General features: G+C 51.9%; 1 long non-coding RNA gene across 2 annotated transcripts in view; it reads left to right on the plus strand.

Moving 5' to 3' along the window:
• Nucleotides 1-18,346, plus strand: part of LOC122693722 — a 63,501-nt gene extending 45,155 nt beyond the window's left edge. The window contains exons 5-8 of one of the 2 annotated variants that reach the window (XR_006340986.1): nucleotides 10,236-10,377; nucleotides 10,547-13,483; nucleotides 14,271-14,390; nucleotides 17,941-18,346. This is a non-coding gene — a long non-coding RNA (uncharacterized LOC122693722). Of the gene's footprint in view, nucleotides 1-10,235; nucleotides 10,378-10,546; nucleotides 13,718-14,270; nucleotides 14,391-17,940 lie in introns of those variants that run through there. The other variant, XR_006340987.1, reaches the window with a different exon arrangement.
• The last annotated feature ends 550 nt before the right edge of the window (nucleotides 18,347-18,896 follow it).

The following is an 18,896-nucleotide window of genomic DNA, read 5'->3' on the forward strand; positions in this document are numbered from 1 at the left end:
GGAGACTAATAGATGGCTTGCCACTTGACGTAATCATTAAGGGCTCCACTGAGCTGTGGGCAGCATTTCCTCCCCTCCTTGGCCCGGCCCGGGGCATCCAGCCTCTGAGGGTGACAGTGATGGATGGTGTCATCACGGGGCTTGCCCAGGGGGTAGTGCGGGCAGGGGGCGGGCAGGGCTCTCTCTCCTGCGGGCTCCTGGGCTATTCATTATGGGAAGGAGGAGCTGATGTGTGGGGATGACAGCTGGTTTCCAGAAGGGGCACGAGCAGGACTTCCAAGGGGACCGTGGGCCAGCCAAGGTGGATGTAAAGACTAGTGTTTGGGTGCAAGGAATCAATCTCCCCTCAATAAGCAGATGGGAAGGGAAAAAAAAAAAGGTCATCACAGTAGTAGGTGATCCAAAAATACACCTTAAAATAAAAAATTTTTAAGTTACAAAATTCGTAGAAATTAAAAAATTTAAATGATTAAAAAATATGATTAAATTGGTTGCAAAAATATTCTCAATTCTCCGGCCCTCCCTGTATCTATCCCCTTGGCAATGAGCTTTGCAGTTCTTCCCATCAAGAGACAGAGTCTATGCCTCACCCTCTGAACCAGACTCGGCCACGTGACTTGTTTGGGCCAATAGGATGTGGCAGACATGAGGCAGTGCCCAAGCTGAGCCCAGGCCTCAAGAGGCCTTGCAACTTCTGCTTGGTCTCTTGGGACCCTGCTGCTGTGCCGTGAACAAGCCTGGGCTAGCCTCCCGGAGGACGAGGGACCATGAGGAGCAGAACCAAGCTCCAGACATATAAGAGTGCCCAGTCAAAGCTAATAGAGCCAACCCATAGTGCAGAAGTGGGCCTGGCAGAACCGCCTACCTGACCTGTAGGGACAGGAGCAGTACGAAATGCTTACTGTTTTAAGCCATTGAGTTTTGTGGTGGTTTGTTACACAGCGATAGCTGACTGACACAAATCATGATACCCAACATTGGCAATGGGTAACAGTGGGGGCAAAGAGGCTTTATCACATATAACTGTCAGGGGAGCAGTTAGCTAATATTTTGCACACCCATTAATAACGTAACTAAACATGAACAGTCTTTATAAGTGCAAGGTGATATTATAATCTTGTGGGCCTCACTTTCCTAATCTGGAAAATGGGGGTGTTAGTCATTCAGTCATGTCCAACTCTTTGTGACCCCGTGGACTATTATCTGCCAGGCCCCTCTGTCCATAGGATTTCTCAGGCAAGAATACTGGAGTGTGTTGCCATTTCCCTCTCCAGGGCATCTTCCTGACCCAGGGGTTGAACCTGGGTTTCCTGCATTGCAGGCAGATTCTTTACCATCTGAGCAACTAGGGAAGCCCTAAAATGGGGAAAATGGAGGTAAGAGTACCCTCTCAGATTATTATGGAGACTCAATGACTGGTCAGATGCAAAGCATAACACTTGCTACCTAAAATATGACCCAACAGATTGGTCGCCTTCTCTGTTAGCATATCCTGGGGACAACACTCAGGAAAGCTTATTTGTAGTCTCAGCTTTGAGGATTTGTATCTTTGGAAATCCTAAAGCATTTCTTTCTTGTAGACAAAGATTTATCAACAAGTATCCCATTGTTTATACTGAACAGGTAGAAACAAACTAAGAGATGAACACAAAAGAAATCATGGTTGCTTATTCGCTGCTTATTTACTATTTCTTACTGTTGACTAATTTGACTAGTATTGCTTGAATGCATTATGGTATGGCTGCATCCTGAAATGTTGTTCAGCGGTGGAAATCAGCTTCCAAAGAGAATGTATTGACACGATAACCTCCAGGTTGTTAAGTGAAAAAAGGATCCAATGACAGAAAAGAACTATCACATGATTCCAATTGTTGTACAACTTCATTTTATATCTCTATAAATCTGTGCAGAGAAAACATATCTGGAAGGAAGTAAACCAAAATGTTGTCTAGATTTGTTCCTGATAGTGAAGCTATGTCTCTCTCTTTTGTCTTCTTCACAGTAACACATTTATTTCGAGTTTCTTCAGTGCCAGGTACCAGGCAGCTGTCTGGATCTTTAGTTCTCACAGTGAACCATAGAGGTGGGTGCTAGGAATATACCCATTTCTCAGATGGCAACATTAAGGTCAGGAGGTGCTCAATGCATGTGAGTTAAGGGAGAAAATGAGTGAATGGATGAATGAATGAAACTAGGAAAGCCCATGGGCAAGATGAGGGGAGAGTTCTGCAGACCTCGAATGAGAAATAATCAAGGAGCATGATGTACTGATGTCTGTTCCACCACGTTGTCATCCTCCCTGAAATTCCCCCATCTGTGTTTCATCTGTTTTGAAAAAGACAAGAGTCCCTTCTGCCTCCCTCACTCTTTTTTTTCCCAAGCTCCTCACTGCCTTTTCTATACCTGGAGGAACCTTGAGACATTATCTAGCTCTGCATTCTCAGATGATGTTTTGGAGTTTTTCCTTTAAATAATCTTTTATCTCTGATAAACCAAGAACTATTCATCATGGGAAAATGAAAAAAATGATCAAAGTATGAAGGAACAGAAACTGCTACCCCCGTATTTCTACCGTCAGAATAATCAATGGTGGCATTTGGGTGTATTTTGCGCTCCATACTTCTCTTTACATGGTTGGCCTCATCCTGGATGTACAATCTGGTACTGTGCTAGTTTTACGTCATATCGACTGAAGTCCCTGTGGTTCTTAACTCGGCACTGGAATATTCCAAGTGTGGGGATCTCCGATGGACACGACCCATCTCTGGGGCTCGAGAAGTCCCACAGTTCTGTAGGGAAGGATGGCAAAGGAGGGACTGGGCACCTGGGGCCCCAGACCCCCCACTCTGAGCCCAAACAATTGTCTCTGGCTGCTTTTGATATTGTGGGGCCACTCAGAATTTTGATCAAAAAGGAGAATTCCTTGGCTTCATAAAGGCCGGGCCTGTCATCTAGAGAGGAGGCATGACTTGTTCAATGTCTCTCAGCAAATCAGGAGCAGCCCCGAGGCTGGGACCCAGGCTGCCTGCCTCACCCGTTCATTGGACAATCATTAGGGGGCACCAGGTGTATGCCAGCCGCTGGGCTGGGCCTGCAGGATCAGGGCGGAACCAGACTCGGTCTCTGTTCTCCCAAAGCTTCTGTTCTACGAGGGTGACTGCAAAACCCCAGTTATCAGACAGAGGCCTGAGCAATTGGAGTTTATGATTGGAGGGATGGGCGCTGAAGACAGGGTCAGGTGGAGAAGAGAGAGTGCGGGAGGAGATGGTCTCGCTGGGAGGTGACCCCTGAGCTGGGGCAGAGGAATGGAGGGAGTGAGAAAGTTGGAGGGACTGGCAAGGGTGAAGGCCTGGAGGCTGGCTCGGCTGGGTAAGGACAAGGGCGGGAGGAGGTGGGGTTAGATTGCTGGGCACGGCTAGGACACGCAGGCTGCCGTCAGAGGTGAGCAGAGGGTTTCAGTAGGGGAGGGACGTGACCGGATCCACGTTCTGAAAGGTCCTTGGCTGCCATGGGGCTGTGGCTGGCAGTCTGCCGGCCTCCTGATGCAAGGACCCTCCCCCGCGCCCTCCTTTCTGGCATCCTTGGGGTGGGGCGTGTGCCCCGTAGGTGGGTCCATCAGCTGGGCCACAGGCCAAGGGCCCCGTGCACTTGTGGGGGTGGGAGACCGCCTGCCCCCACTGCAGGGAGTTGGGAACAGCAAATCCCTTCCTTGGCCAAGCCAATGCCCTGCCCGCTTGCAAGGCCCTGTGTCACCCCCACTCCTGGGCATCACCCAGAGCCAGGCTGGCCGTATCCTGCTTTGCTTGGACTCCCAGCGACCCTGTGACCTCAGCACCAAGCAGGAGGTGGCCTGAGGACCACTGCTCACTGGGCACCCAGGGGAGGCCAGAGCCTGGTCCGTGAGCCTTCTTCTCACCAGCTCATGCATGCTCCCCACACTCAGACTCAGCAGACCTCGGGGCTGCGAGGTCACTCGCCCAGGACATCACACAGCCCAGCAGCTGGTCATCACGACAGGTCTCTGCAGACCCCACGTGCCCTACCCAAGGCTCTGCTTTTCAGCCCCCAGGGGATATCACTACTGGTCAGAGGAAGGGAGATGGGAAAGGGTGTTTCCACCAGGGGGAATGGCATATGCAAAGTCCTAGGTGGGACAGGACATAAATACGTGAGTTTTTACAATTAGTGCTGTTTATTTGGCTGTGTTGAGTCTTAGTCGTGTCATGGGGGGTCTTTCATTGTGGACTCTCTAGTTGTGCTGCACAGACTTGGTTGCTCTGTGGCATGTAGGATCCCAGTTCCACCACCAGGGATCGAACCCAGGTCCCCTGCATTGCGCGGTGGATTCTTAACCACCGAACCATCAGGCAAGACCCAATGTGTGGGTTTTTATTGTAATTTCTTTACTGAGATATAACTCACAAACCACGCAGTTCACCCATTTGAAGTGCACAATTCAACGGCTTCTGGTATGTTCATTTCCCTGGTGGCTCAGACGGTAAAGAGTCCACTTGCAAGGAGACCTGGGTTCAATCTCTGGGTCGGGAAGATCCCCTGGAGAAAGGAACAGCAACCCACCCCAGTGTTCTCACCTGGAGAATTCGATGGACAGAGGAGCCTGGCGGGCTACAGTCTATGGGGTAGCGTAGAGTCAGACACGACTTAGCGAGTAACACTTGGTGTGATCGAGAAGGATGCAGTCACCGCCACAGTGAACTTCAGAACATTTTCATCACTTCAAAAAGAAAGGAATCAGGTGGAGAGGGAGGTGGGAGGGGGGATCGGGATTGGGAATACATGTAAATCCATGGCTGAGTCATATCAATGTATGACAAAACCCACTGGAAAAAAAAAATAAAAATAAAAAAATAAAAAAAAAAACCAAAAAAAACCAAAAAGAAACTGTACCGCTAGCTCTCCCTACTCCCTTCATTCTTTCCTCCCCCAACCCCCGGCAACCGCTCATCGACTTAGTCTCTATAGGTTCACCCCTTCTGGATATTTCCTATAAATGAAACCATGCAACATGGTCTTCTGTGAGTGGTTACTTTCACTCAGCATGAGATTTTCACGGCTCATCCAAATTGGCGCACGCATCAGTACATCCTTCCTGTTTGTGGCTGAATAATATTCCATCCTATGAATCCACATCACACATAGTTTCGTATTCCTTCAGTGAAGGACATATGGCTTATTTCTACCTTATGACTATTATGAGTAGTGCTGCCTTCAACATTCATGTACATTTTTCTATGTTCATGTGTTTTCATTTCCCTTGGGTGGATGCCCAATTGAGGAATTGCTTGGTCCTATGGTAAATCTAAGTTGAACTTTTTGTCGATTGTTTTCTGACTTTTGGACTGTATGACAGAAGGTGAGGGTGGGATGATTTGAGAGAATAGCATTGAGACATATATATTTACCATATGTTTTCCGAACTTTCTTTAAAAAAGATTTTTTTTTTTGATGTGGATCAATTTTAAAGTCTTTCTAGTTGAATTTTTACAATATTGCTTCTGTTTTATGTTTTGGTTTTTTGGTCTCCAGGCATGTGAGACCCTAACTTCTCTACCAGGGATTGAACTCTCGCCCCCTGCATTGAAAGGTGAAGTCTTAACCACTGGACCCCCAGGGAAGCTCCTGAACTTTGTAATGGTAGTAAATGTGTGTGTGTGCATGGACATTTGCATTTGTACATGCGTGCTACAGATATAAATATATTTGTATGTGTGTCTGAAATGAATTGTCCTTGTGTATGTGTCTGACTCTGCGACCCCATGGACTGTAGCCCCCTAGCATCTTCTGTCCATGGGATTCTCCAGGCAAGAATACTGGAGTGGGTTGCCATGCCGTCCTCCAAGGGATCTTCCCAACCTGCGTCTCTTAAGTCTCCTGCATTTGCAGGCTGGTTCTTTACCACTAGCATCACCTGGGATGGTAGCTATTGAGATAGTTTCTGTCCTCTGTCCATAGAGGTGTGTGGGTTGGGCATTCCTGGCAAGGGGATCAAATGGGCACGAGCTAGGAGGTGGGAGTGAGAGAAGTGAGTTCTCTCTTTGGAAAGTGCTGGGAAGGGGCTGGGTCTATTCACGGCAGTCCCCCACATTGCATCTCACGTCTTCCTATCAACCTCCCAGCCAGGACCGCCAGACCCACAGTGGCTCATACAAACCTTATGCAAATCTACCCCCCACTCCCATCAGCCCTGCAGCCCCCAGAGGAGTGGGAAATAGTCTCGCTTGGGTCTTTGCCTTCATTAATTTCTGAGCTGTAGTACATTACTCATGGATAATTAAGAGTGAGCTATTAATACAACATTTAATATTCAAGTGCAGCGAAGAGGAGAGAACTGTAAGTCATAGAATCCTGTTCGACGAGACATTGCATTTTCGTGAGGAGTTTTTTTTTTTTTTTTTTCCACCTTCCAGAGGCTCAGGAGTGCTTACATCAAAATGTGGGCCCAAGAACTTCGTTTATTGATAGAATACGAACAAGACTTTAAATCACTGGGAGATCCACTGGAAGAGCCCCGTGGAGATGGCCGGGCAGTAAATCCACCCCGAAGTGTAGCTCTCCAGGGGGCACGTCCAGGGGCAGGGGAGGGCAGGGCACGGCACGCCTGCGCGGACCCACGGCTGGCGGGGGATTGATGGCGCGAGGGCTGGGCGGAGACGGAGACAGAGACAGAGGAGGGAACGGGCGTCCCTCCACTCGTGGGTGGGGGAGGGAGTGAGACGTGGAGCAGCTGCCTTCTGGCCACCCGCAAGCCTTCTTCATGCTGGCCGGAGGCGAAGGCAGCCTGGACTGTCCCTACTCCCTCCCTGCACGTGACCTTGAAAATAAGCCTCCTCCTGTGTTTCCAGGACCTGGACTGGAGCTCAGTGCAGATGCTTCAGGAGGGCTTGTTGGATAATTGGAGGAATATCAGGGAAGGATGTGAAGCTTCTCCATCCACCCACCCACCCATCACCCATCTACCTGTGGACTGAACGCTTGTATCCCCCCAAATCCATACACTGAAGCTCTAAGCTCCAGTGTGGCTGTATTTGGAGATGGGGCCTCTAAGGAAGTAACACAGGGCTTCCCTGGGGGCTCAGATGGGAAAGAATCTGCCTGCCATGTGGGAGACCTGGGTTCGATCCCTGGGTTGAGAAGATCCCCTAGAGGAGGGCGTGGCAACTCACTCCAGTATTCTTGCCAGGAGAATCCCCATGGACAGAGGAGCCTTGGCAGGCTGCAGTCCATCGGGTTGCAAAGAGTCAGACAGGACTGAGTGCCTAAGCACAGCACAGCAAGGAAGTAATAAGATTAAACGAGATCATGAGGATGGGGCCTGATTCAATAGGATTGGAGTCCTTCTAAGACGAGAGCCCAGAGAGCTCTCCCTGCCCCTGTATGCACAGAGGAAAGGTCCTCTGAGGGCATAGTGAGGAGAAGGGTATAAACCAAGGCCTCGCTGGACGCTAAATTGGCTGGAACCTTGATCTGAGACTTCTAGCTTCCAGAGTGATGAGAAAATACATTTCTGTTGTTCAAGCCACCCAGTCTATAGTATTTTGTCATGGCGGCCCAAGCTGACCGTATACCTTCCAATCCCTTTTCCTTCTTTCCTCTTTTCTTTCTTTTTCTCCACCTACCTATCCTTCCATCATTTCATTCTTCCATCCATCATCTACCCATCCATTCATCATCCATCCATCTGTATTTATACACCCATCCATCCATCTGTCCACCTATTATCCACCCATCCATCCATATCCATCCATCCATCTATCCACTCATTATCCATCCATGCATCCGTTACCTTTATTCCTTCCTGCCTCCCTCCTTCCTTTCACTTTCCTTCTTCCATCCATCCATACCTATCCATCCATCAATCCATCTGTCTACCCATTATCCATCCACTCATTATCCATCCATCCATCCATTACCTTTATTCTTTCCTCCTTCCCTCCTTCCTTTCACTTTCCTTCTTCCATCCAAGAATATCTTGTTAAATCATCCCAAACTTGCACTCCAAACTTGATTAAAAAAAAAAAAAATTCAACCAGCCATGTGTTTGCATCATGAGATAGCAAACAGAAATTTAATTTCATTTACCCAAAGAGAAACGATTAAACCCCAACAGCTGTCCAGGTATCTCGCGCTGCAGAGGCCGGGCATTGAGGGAGACCTTCCCGGCGGGGAGGTGGGCCTGGAGAAGCCTGGTACCTGGGGGAAGGGCCCCCAGGAGGTCTTCCCACAGCCTCTCCCACCTGCTCCACCTCGGCCCCGCCCCGGCTGCCTCTATGCAAATCACCCAGGAGCCTCATTTGCATACCCATCAGCTCATTTCCATATCCCCCAGCTCTGGGTGACAGCAGCCACTTTTGTTTTCAGATGCCATCCTGGGAGTTGCTCCTTCATCCTTTGAACTGGGGAGGGGGGGAGGTGGAAAAGAAAGCGGAGGGAAAAAAAAGAAAAGGGAAGGGAGAAAACCCCTCAAGACAAAGAGAAGGCACCATCTGGGTAGCAGGAAGAAAATGGCACTGTCTGGGGTTGGAACCCAGGGCGGGGGGCTGGGAGCAGGAACGGGCATGGGCCCTCGGGGCTGGCTGGAGCTGGAGATGCTAGACCTGCCAGCATCCTTGTTTACTTGGCTCTGGCACCCTGGGCGGGCGACTCTGAGGCTCGTGCCTTTGTTTCCCTGTCAGAGAAATGACAGCCTCACACCAGCGTGTTGATGCGGCGGTATGTAGCGTACCGGTCGGCGGCCTGGGGGTTGGGGACCCCGGGCATAGAGGACTTCCCTCCCCACCTGCAGAGCTGCCCCCGGAGCCCCCTGCCGTGTCTTACTGGGAGCCGATGAGACCCCGGCAGTGCCAAGGGCTGGGGGCTGGGGCCGCCCTTTCTCCGTGTGGGGGGCCATGCCCATAGGAGCCCTTGTTTAGGTAGGGCAGGCCTGGCAGGCTACAGCCCATGGGGCCGCAAAGAACACGGGCATGCTGTGGGGAACGGTATTTGGTCCATGTGAAAGTGAAAGTGTTAGCTGCTCTTAGGGGTGTCTGAATCTTTGTGACCCCATGGACTATAGCCTGCCAGGCTCCTCTCTCCATGGAATTCTCCAGGCAAGAAAACTAGAGTGGGTAGCCACTCCCTTCTCTAGGGGATCTTCTGGACCCAGGGACTGAACCTGCATCTCCTGCATTGCAGGCAGATTCTTTACTGACTGAGCCACCAGGAAAGCCCATTTGGTACACAGTTAGCTCTATATGAATTACCTATGATGTTGATGGAAAGAGAGAGAGAGAGAGAGTGTGTGTGTGTGTGTGTGTGTGCAGCAAATTGGGTCCAAAATCTTATGTGAGCACATATGTTGTGCTTATCACCTTTGAACGTTCATGTTGCCACGGGGGCAAGTGTCTGTACACACATAAGCAAGACACACACGGGCACATCCTTTTTTTTTAATGTATTTATGAACATTGCATGTGAAATGTATGTTCATGATGAGTAGGTCCACTCATCTACTAGGTCAAACCTAGTAGATATTTGTAAGGTATGGATTTGTGCTTGCTCCGAACATTTTATATCAGTACTCATGAACTTAATATCTTCATTCGTGTGGAGATGTTTGTAGGGAGAGATGTTCCTTTTACCAAAAAATATTTGCTTCAAGGGCCAGTAAAGAGGGTCTTTCTCTCTCTCTCTCTCCTTCCTTTTTGGAATCAGGAACAAGGCCCTCCAGGCAGGAGCCAGAGAGCAGACAGCAGCTCCGGTGACCAGGGCAGGCTTGCAAAGCTCTTCAGGCTGGGCAGGCTGGTAACTCTCCTACTGTTTGCAAGGCTGCCTTCGAGAGCCTCTCTCCGGGCCCAACTGGGAAGTGCCTCGCTCTGCTGGACTCAGAGGGCCTGGAGAGGTGTCTGAAGTTCTCCCTTTGGCCCCAGTTTTCCCCCCAAGTGTTTTTACTTTGTCCTGAGGTTCACATTGCAGTTGTAAATTTAGCAACAGGCAAAGCCTTGTGTAACCCTGACCGATTCATCTTTCCAACCCTGGCTCTTGTGTGGGACCTGGGGAGTTCTCAGATCCTTTTTGGAAGGGATAGAATTAGCATGGTCAGGAGGGGGCTTTCAGAGGAGGCAAGAGACCCTCGAGTCCTCCATCAGACAGCCCCAGAACACATTCCATTTCTTAGTGTATTCTTCTCTGCCCAAGAGCCTCCAGGTCACGTGGTCACTTGCCTCTCTCGTTGTCAGATAAAGCTGATACCCAGACGGACACTTCAGGATCAGCTGTAAAAGGCAGGTGTGATATGTATGCAACCTCGGAAGGAACTTCCAGCTCTGAGGACCTCAATTTCCCCATGTCTCCCTGGTTGTCCTGGGGGGTAACGTGAAGGTGAGATGAAAGAAGGGATGTATGTAATCTGTGATGATCTATGCCTTCTCTTGGGTTTCCCCAGAAGCCCTCACTCTGGAAATCTTTCTCGATTCATCTGTTTCTGGGTAGGATGTTGGTGGTGGGGGGTGGGGGTCCAACAAGAGGGGTCTCTTTTGTTCCCATTTAGCCTGGCACACAGAAGGTGCCATGTGAACACGGGTCAACAGATGACACCTTCTAAGGGTGATCTTTTCTGGAACGTGGCCCGCCCAAGGTCACGCAGTTGGTGAGGCCCAGCTGGGTAGCTGTTGTCTCTTCTCTGAGGGCATGACCTCCTGGGGTGACCCGGGCCAACACTGTGTTAAGTCCTGGGTGTGCCCTCCAGGAGGAGGCGGGGCAGGGATTAGCACCCAGGGCCCCAGCCACTCGGGAAGGTCGCCTGCTCTCTGCGAGGCCTGGCGCCGTGAACATGGGGCCAGCTGGTTGCTGGGGGGGAGGGACCAGGGGGGAATCTGACACCCCCGGACACTTGGTCCTGTCACTCCCAGGGGATTTGGTGAGCTGGTGGGAACTTGGTCAGGTACATGATGTGCTGGGTGGCCGGGAGGTGGGGGAGTTGGTAAGTTCTGTCTGTGAGTCCAGGGCACGACCAGGCACATAGTAGGTGCACCACGAGCATTTCTCTGTGGATGGAGGAAGAGGAGAGCGCTGGGCGTCCCATCTACAATCCAAACCAGGCTTCCCTAGCTCCATCTCGGCTCCCACCGCGCTCTCAGAGCTGAAGTCCAGAAGATGTGAGAGTCACCCCTGCTTCCTGCACTGGCCGCTCTCCACAGGCCACCCATCACTAAGACCTGACGGGTCCTCCTCCAAACATGCCCGAGCCCGTGCTCGGCCGCCTCCCTGCCTCGCCACCCTCTCTTGTTCCCACCCCTGCCCCTCCTCCCCAGGGAGCAATGGTGAGTCAGGCGCCGTGTCGGTGGTCGGGTCAGCCCCCTGTGTGAAACCCGCGGCATCAAGCCCAGTGCAAACTCTGCCCGCGAGGCCCTCTTCTTCTCCTTCCTGCAGAGCCCCAGTCCCATGGCTCTCAGTTCCGCTCCTTAAATACTCCGAGTGCCACTGAGTTCCTGCCTCAGGTCTATGCTTAAGCCGTTCATTCCTCTTTATGTTCTCAGGGCTGGTTTCCTCTCGTCTGGCAGGTCTCACCAGTATTTGAAGCTTCGTTCTTATCTTCTTGCAATTCTTTCTTGCAGTCATTAGTTTGATGTTATGTTAAAGGGACGTGTCTTGGACAGGATCGGGATGAAGAAGCTGGTGGATGATTGGAAGATTTTGGAAGAGGGGCGAGGCACTCTTCATGAAAATGAATGGTTTGCCAAGTAGTCATCCATTAAACTATCCTGTCTCTCTCCTTCTCGTTCTTCCATTCGCTCACTCACCCATCCACCCATCCATCTGCCCATCCTTCCATCCACCCATCCGTCCATTCACTGCCCACCACCCTTCCATCCATCTACCTGTCTGTCCATCCACTCTTACACTCATCCATCCATCATCCATCCATCCACATTCTTAGAGTCTCTGAGCAACTGCACACACATCTGAGCCACCGAAGGCCTTAGGGACAGAGAAGGCTGGCATTAGAGAACCACAGAGCCAAGATCCTGGGTTCCCCGCACCCTAGGACTCTAGAATCTGAGTCCATTAAATCCCGGACAACAACAGAATATCAGGATCGGAGGATTTTAGAATTGCAGGGAAAGGGGCTGGCTGAGCAAGTTTTCAGTACCCCACTCCTGTATCGCCACTGCCTTCATTTCACATTTATTTATTGAGCATCTACTGAGTGCTGAGCACTAGGCCACTCGGGAGAGACCCATGAACTAAGCCAGCAACAATCCCTACCTCCTGGGCTTCGCCCCAGGGAGGAGGCAGTGACTGTACGCAAGGAGCTGACCCAGCAGGAGAGGAGGTGCGGGCTGCGGATTTGGGTATAACTCATCACCACCTGTATTACTTACCTAGTATTTTCTTTAAGTTGACTCACTTCAAACACACAAAGAGATTTTTTAAAAGGGAAGCTTTATCTCGCCGAACATAACAGGAAACTGATATCGTGGCTGCCAACAGACGGTGTCTTCAAAAATAAACACAGTGGGAAGAAAACACTGTCAGGAGAACCCTGCTCCTCCTTGAGATCTCTCGAGGTCTGCACCCCCTTTGTTGCGAAGGGTGGTGGGAGCTGCCAAAGACAGGAAGTTGTAAGGATACAGAGAGGTTGGAAAGGAAAAAGTTAATGTTTAAACATCCTCTCCCCATACCAGACCATCCTTAGGCCTGGCCTCTGTCTTCCTCTTCTGTCCTGTTCAGCTGTGTGAGGTGGGGCAAGGTCACTGAACCTCTCTGAGCCTCAAATCTGGAAACAGACATGATGGAGGCACTTTCCTCCTGGGGCTGTTGTAGGGATTAATTAAAGAAGGTGCTTCAGAGGGGCTGAAGGCTTAGGGTTTGTAACTCCTCCCCCTGCCCCGCCCCCTCCAGAAATGTTTCATGCCTATCTCATCTGGACAGTCTTCCATGCTGCTTGGGGAAGGGTCCACCTCCCCCCCACCCTGCCCCCGCCCGGCCGACCCCCACCATGGGAGCTGCTCAGGAAGCCTCCTCTGGGCTGAGCCTCTAGGACGGCAGCTCCAGGCAATTTATGAGGCTGTAGCTCCCTGCTCCCTGGTTCCTCCCAGCAGCGTGGCTCTTGCCCACCCCTGGCTGTATTTCATGCCCATCAAGATTTAGGGTTCCAACCATTTTCCTGTAGGGAAATCGGGCCAAGGGGAATTTTAAAGCAGTTTTATCAGCTATATCATGCTCACTTTACTTGGCGGGAGAATTACAGGTGGGGTTGGACAAGTGCTCGGAACAGGCGATAAACTCCTTATGTCTTTATTCCCTGCAAGAAGGGGCTGTGGGGCCAGGCAGACCCCCCGGAGGCCTCGAGTTCAGATGGCTTTGAATCCCTGCATCTAGACCTTCCAAAGGATCCTGAGGCTTAAATCCAGGTGTGACAGATGTGGTTTGTTCATTTGTTCATTCATCCACTCATTCGTCCATTCATTCATTCATTCAGCAGGTATGTAACCAGGGCCTTTCCCGGGGCCAGTACTGGGGGTGCAGTGATGCACAGAACATGGTTTCTGCCCCACTGCATCTCACTCTGCCGAGTGCAACAGGAAACCCAGGGTGCTGGCAGAGTCCCAGAGAGGGCCTTCACCTATGCTGGGAAGTCTAGGAAGCCTTCCTGATGGAGGTGGTGGGGCAAGTGCTTATAAGCTGAGTTACTGAAGGAGAAGGAGGAACGTTCGGGGTTGGTGGCCTGGAGTTGGATGGGGGGTGTCGGGGTCGGGGAAAGGAGAGAAGGAGAGAAGGAGCCGGTGTGTACAAAGTGGGAGGGGACCTCGGGGGAAGCGGCTGGAGCAGAGTGTGGGTTGGGGGTGGCGGGGGTGACTCTGGGGAGCTGCAGGCAGGGCCTCTGGCTGTGGCAGAGACTATGTCCTGAGTTCTGTGGGGGCCATGGAGGCAGGGCTAGCAGAGGGGACCTGGTCAACTGCGAGCAGAGGGCTGGGAGGGGTCAGAGGGGGTCTTAGGGAGATGAGCCAGGAGGCTGCAGTGGAATCCTGCAGAGAGGGGGACTGGGGATGGAGAAAACCGGATGCACCTGGTAAAAATTTTTAGAGGGTGGGACCCTGGGGACCGGGGCTTGGGGCACAGGGTGTCTGGCTTGGCGGGTTTAAGTCTGTTGGGAGATCTTGACCTCAGGCCATTGGGGGAGGCCATGGTGGCAAAGAACATGGTCATTCAGGGCATCTGTATTTCTTGGGCCACCCTGACTCGGAGATGACAAACCTCTTCCACACCAGGCAGGCAGACTCCCTGTGGCCCAGTGGACCCCGTCTCCTATCTACTTTCCCAACAGAGGAGAGAGAGGGTTCACCTCAAAGCATAGGCTCCCTTCCCACCAGCTCCAGGGAGAATGTCAGGTGCGTGGGGGCCCCCGAGCCACGGGGTGGGGCGGCTGGAACCCTCGAAGGCAGGGGTAATAGAGGGGGTGGTCTTCCTCCATTTTCTCAAGCCACCCTCTGATTTCCCCTGGGGTCCTGATGTTTTCCTTTGTGTAAGGAAGTTATTGTGTGTGTGTGTTAGTAGCTCAGTCATGTCCGACTCCTTGCAACCCCATGGACTATAGCCCATCAGGCTACTCTGCCAAGGGATTTCCCAGGCAAGAATACTTGAGTGGGTAGCCATGCCCTTCTCCAGGGAATCTTCCTGACCCAGGGATCAAACCCCGGTCTCCTGCACTGCACGCAGATTCTTTACTGTCTGAGCCACCAGGGCAGTCTTGTATAAGGAAGGCCTTGTGTTTCTCTCTGCAATGCTAATTTATTCCTTCTCGTGCTTCTTCTCTTTCCTCCCTCCTTCCCTCCCTCCTTCTTCCTCTCCCTCCCTCCTTCCCATTCAATACACATTTACAGAGAGCCTATATTCCAGGCACCATTCTAGGCTCTGGGGACACAGCACAGACCTAATCAGGCCAAGATCCCTGGCCTCATGGAGCTTACATTCTAGTAAGGAACACTAATGATAAACAAAAAAAGGTTACAATACATACCATGTCAGATAATCATAAAAATACAGCAGAGGATGCTGGAAGGGAGCCTTGGGGCTTGGCCAGTCCCCCAGGGCTGCCCCCTACTCCCCACGCAGGAGAACTGCTCCCCTGAGTCGGTTTGATCACTCCCCCACCCCGTTTTATCCTCCACCACCTACATGCATATCCACACGTGGTCTGCGGCGCGGCTTGTCATGTTACAAAACTTTCTCTAAATGCAAGCATCCCATATGTATTTTCCGTGATTGCTTTTTTGGCTCGACATCCTCGTTTGAGACTGATCCTTGTTGATACGTGACGCTCCAGTTGCCACACTGTCACTGCGATAGACTCGTCCACGGTATGAAAATGTCACTATTCATTGAGTCATCCTCCTGCTGATGGACATTTAGGTTGTTTTCCAATTTTTTTTTCCCCCTTCCTCTTACCACCCAAGCTGTAAGAACTTTCTCGTACCCGTCGACATCCCTGGCCTCCAGTGTTCTCTCAAAGATAAGCACCTGGAGACAGAAAGCCGATATGATCTGTCAAAGCGCTCAGCGTGCTGCACAATGGCGAGGATGACGATGATACAAAATAGCTCCCAGATCCTGAGTGTTTATTTCATGCAAGGCCGTTCTGAGCCCTTTAGCCCGTTGTCTCTTTTCCTCCTCGTACTCCACGTGGCAGATCCCAGCATGGAGCTCATGGAACAGACAGAGTGTGGAGACCAGAGAGGCCAACAGCCTCCCAGAGACACGCAGCAAAGCCAGTCCCTTCGCATGGCCTGGTCTGCCTCCCTCCATCATCCCCCTCTACCATATCCCTCAAACACACCCCCACCCCAAGCTTGATCCTTACTCTGAGCATCCACACCAGCTGTTCCCTCTGCCCAGAATGCTCTTCCAGGCTCATCTCCAACCCTGCCTCTCAGGACCCTTCCTGGACTCTTCACTCTTTTTCCTTCCCAGGTATTAACTAGTCATTTGGCTGATGGTCTGTGTCTGTAAGATTCAGGCCAGGCCCTGGGCTGAGTGTTTTACAATGATGATCTCATTTCAGAAAAGTGAGTGGATGGTCTTCAGTTTCACTTGTCTCCCCAAACCCTTGAGCACCACAGAATTCACCCACTGAAGCTGGGATGTGACACATTCATTTCACAAAAGGGGAAACTGAGGACCCTGAAAGGGATCAACACTTGCCCAGGGTCACACAGGGGGCTGGCATCAAGCAAGGCCAAGCTCTGGTCATCTCCTGGACTCCCAGGCCCCTGGCCACACCAGCTCACAGCCCCGTCGGAATGTCACATCTCTCTCTTCACACGAGGGGCTGGTGGCCGGGGCTGTTGCTGAGACAGTAACGCTCAGTGGCAGAGTGAGAGGCCTGGATCAGAGAAGTGTCTGTCACTGTGGCTGGACGCTCAAGGCGGCTCCATTATTCAGGTCATCAGACTGGAGCCACCGGACGGGAGGGGGCCGGGTGGCCCGTGCAGCCGGGATGGTCAGCTGGCTGGGCTGCAGGGGGCCGCAGGGCCCCGGGAGCTGTCACCGCTGACTGATGGATGGGGACAGCTTCCAGTTGCCGGCCATCCCCGCCACGAGCCCCGTGGCCATCTCTGCGGCCGCCCACGCTGGCCTCCCGCCCGGTTCCTCGCTTTGAACGTCCACAAGGCCTTTTGTTCTCGCAGCGGGGGCTGGGCCGGCAGTGTTGAGGGGCCCCTTTCAGAGGAAGGAGCTGCCTGCTGGGGCTTCCCCCTGCCCTCGACCCCCACTGCGTTCCTCTAATTACCTGTGGGCAGGAGGGGTCGGCGAGGGGGTCCAGCTGAGCTGTTAGGAATCTGCTCGGAGGTGGGGGGGTGGTGGCGGCTGGAGAAGCCTCAAATTCCAGCCCCCAGATCACAGATGGGAAACTGAGGCTCAGAGAGGGCAACAGCCTTGCTCGAGGTCACATAGTGAGTTAGAGGGAGGGCTTGGGCTTGACCTGGGCTTCCCTGGTGTCTTAGACAGTAAAGAATATGCTTGCAATGCAGGATGCCTGGGTTCAATCCCTGGGTCAGGAAGATCCCCTGGAGAAGGGAATGGTTACCCACTCCAGTATTCTTGCCTAGAGAAGTCCATGGACAGAGGAGCCTGGTGGGCTACAGTCCTTGGGGTCGCAAAGAGTCGGACACGACTGAGTGACTGACACACACTTGGGTTGGACCCAGGGACATTTAGGCTCAAGGCAAAGGATGGGAAGGAAACCAGCACTTAATATGTTTTGAACACCAGTTATGTGCCAGGCACTTGACGCCTGCTATCTTCTTGAATTAGAAGGTAACCCGTTTCAGGTTTCCCTCGCTTCTCAGCTCGCTGTCCTCAGGCAGGTTATTTTCTTTCTCTGAGTCCCCTTTCCTCATCTGTGAAATATACTTATTTACTGAGCACCTCCCACACTCAGGACCATGAGGAGACAGGGACAGGTGAGTCAGCAGGAAGCCTAGGGCACCTGATCAGTGCTGTGGTGGGTGTAGATGCAAAGGTGGGACACTGAGGGGGGACCCCCACCCAGCCTGGAGTCAGGAGGGCTCCATGAAAGGCACCACGTCCGAGGATTTTATCCAGAGAGCCATGGGGAGCCACGCGTGGGTTCTGAGAGTTTGGAGAGGATGTCTCTGGCAGGAGGAGCTGAGGCAGAGGCAGGGGCAGCAAGGAGTCTCCTGCGAAGTCCAGGCGAGAGGTGACCAGCTCTGGGCCCCGGTCCCCCCGTCTTTATATGGGCTGGACTCCAAGCCAGGGGGCTGCCGACTCCTGGTGCAGCCATAGTTTGGTGGGTCCTCAAAAGCGAACATGGTGTCACCCTGTGACCCCACAATTCCTCTCCTGGGTACTCGCTCACCCAAAGGACTCATAAACAGAGACTCCAGCAGGGTTCATTCACGTTCACAGCAGCATTATTCACAGGAGCGAAGAGGCGGAAACAGCCCAAGTGCCCATCACAGATGAAAACAGCACAAGACGGTCTGTTCTTCCAGCGGAGTTTGATTCAGCCTTCAAAAGGAATGAGATACTGACACAGGCGACCACGTGGATGAACATGGAAAACCCAAAGTGAAAGAAGCCAGACACAGGAGGACAAATACTGTGTGCTTCCACTTAGATGTGCTCATCCATAGGGGGAGGGTAGACGTTAACAGGGGCTGTGCGGAGGAGGGGTGGGGGCTCATTGCTTGGTGGGAACAGAGTTACTGTTTGGGGTGCTGAAAACATTTTGGAATTAGTGGTGATGGTTGCACAAGATTATGACATTGTGAATGTACTTAATATTACTGAATTGTTCACTTAAAATGGTTTTAAGTGGTGAACTTAACACTATGTATATTTTACAATTGAAAAAATTAATCATATAATATACCCAAACTTGAGTTTACACTTCCAATGGGTGAATTGTGTCCTATGTGAATGAAAAGCCAAACAAAATGGGTAGGAGCCATTCTGGTGAGGGGAGGGTGGTCCCCGGATTCCCAGTGAAACAGGTAGAAGGAAGACCTGCCCACAGGGAGACAAAGGCCACTCAAACTGTGCCCAGTTTGGCCAACGGTGGCCGGCCGCCACCTCTGAGCTCTCCCTGCGGATGCATCATTTCCCCAGAGGCTTCTGAGTGATTCCAGCGCCGCTCCTGTGCTGACTCGCTGTGTGCCCTTTGGCAAGTCACACAACCTCTCTGGGCCTCAGCTCTGCATCAGCCCCGTTTGCTGGGGGCTGACTGTGTGCTGGGCACAGGGTCAGGTACGGCTGCGAGCTATCTCTTGCAATCCTCTCTGTCTTTGCAAGGAGGACATGGAGGCCCAGAGAGGGTGGGAACCTTGCCCTCGGGCTCCCAGCCTTGGAGCCTGGTCTGGGGCTGGCCCAGAGCTGGC

The sequence above is a fragment of the Cervus elaphus genome, chromosome 5, assembly GCF_910594005.1.
Source record: "Cervus elaphus chromosome 5, mCerEla1.1, whole genome shotgun sequence".
Classification (NCBI taxonomy): Eukaryota; Metazoa; Chordata; class Mammalia; order Artiodactyla; family Cervidae; genus Cervus; species Cervus elaphus.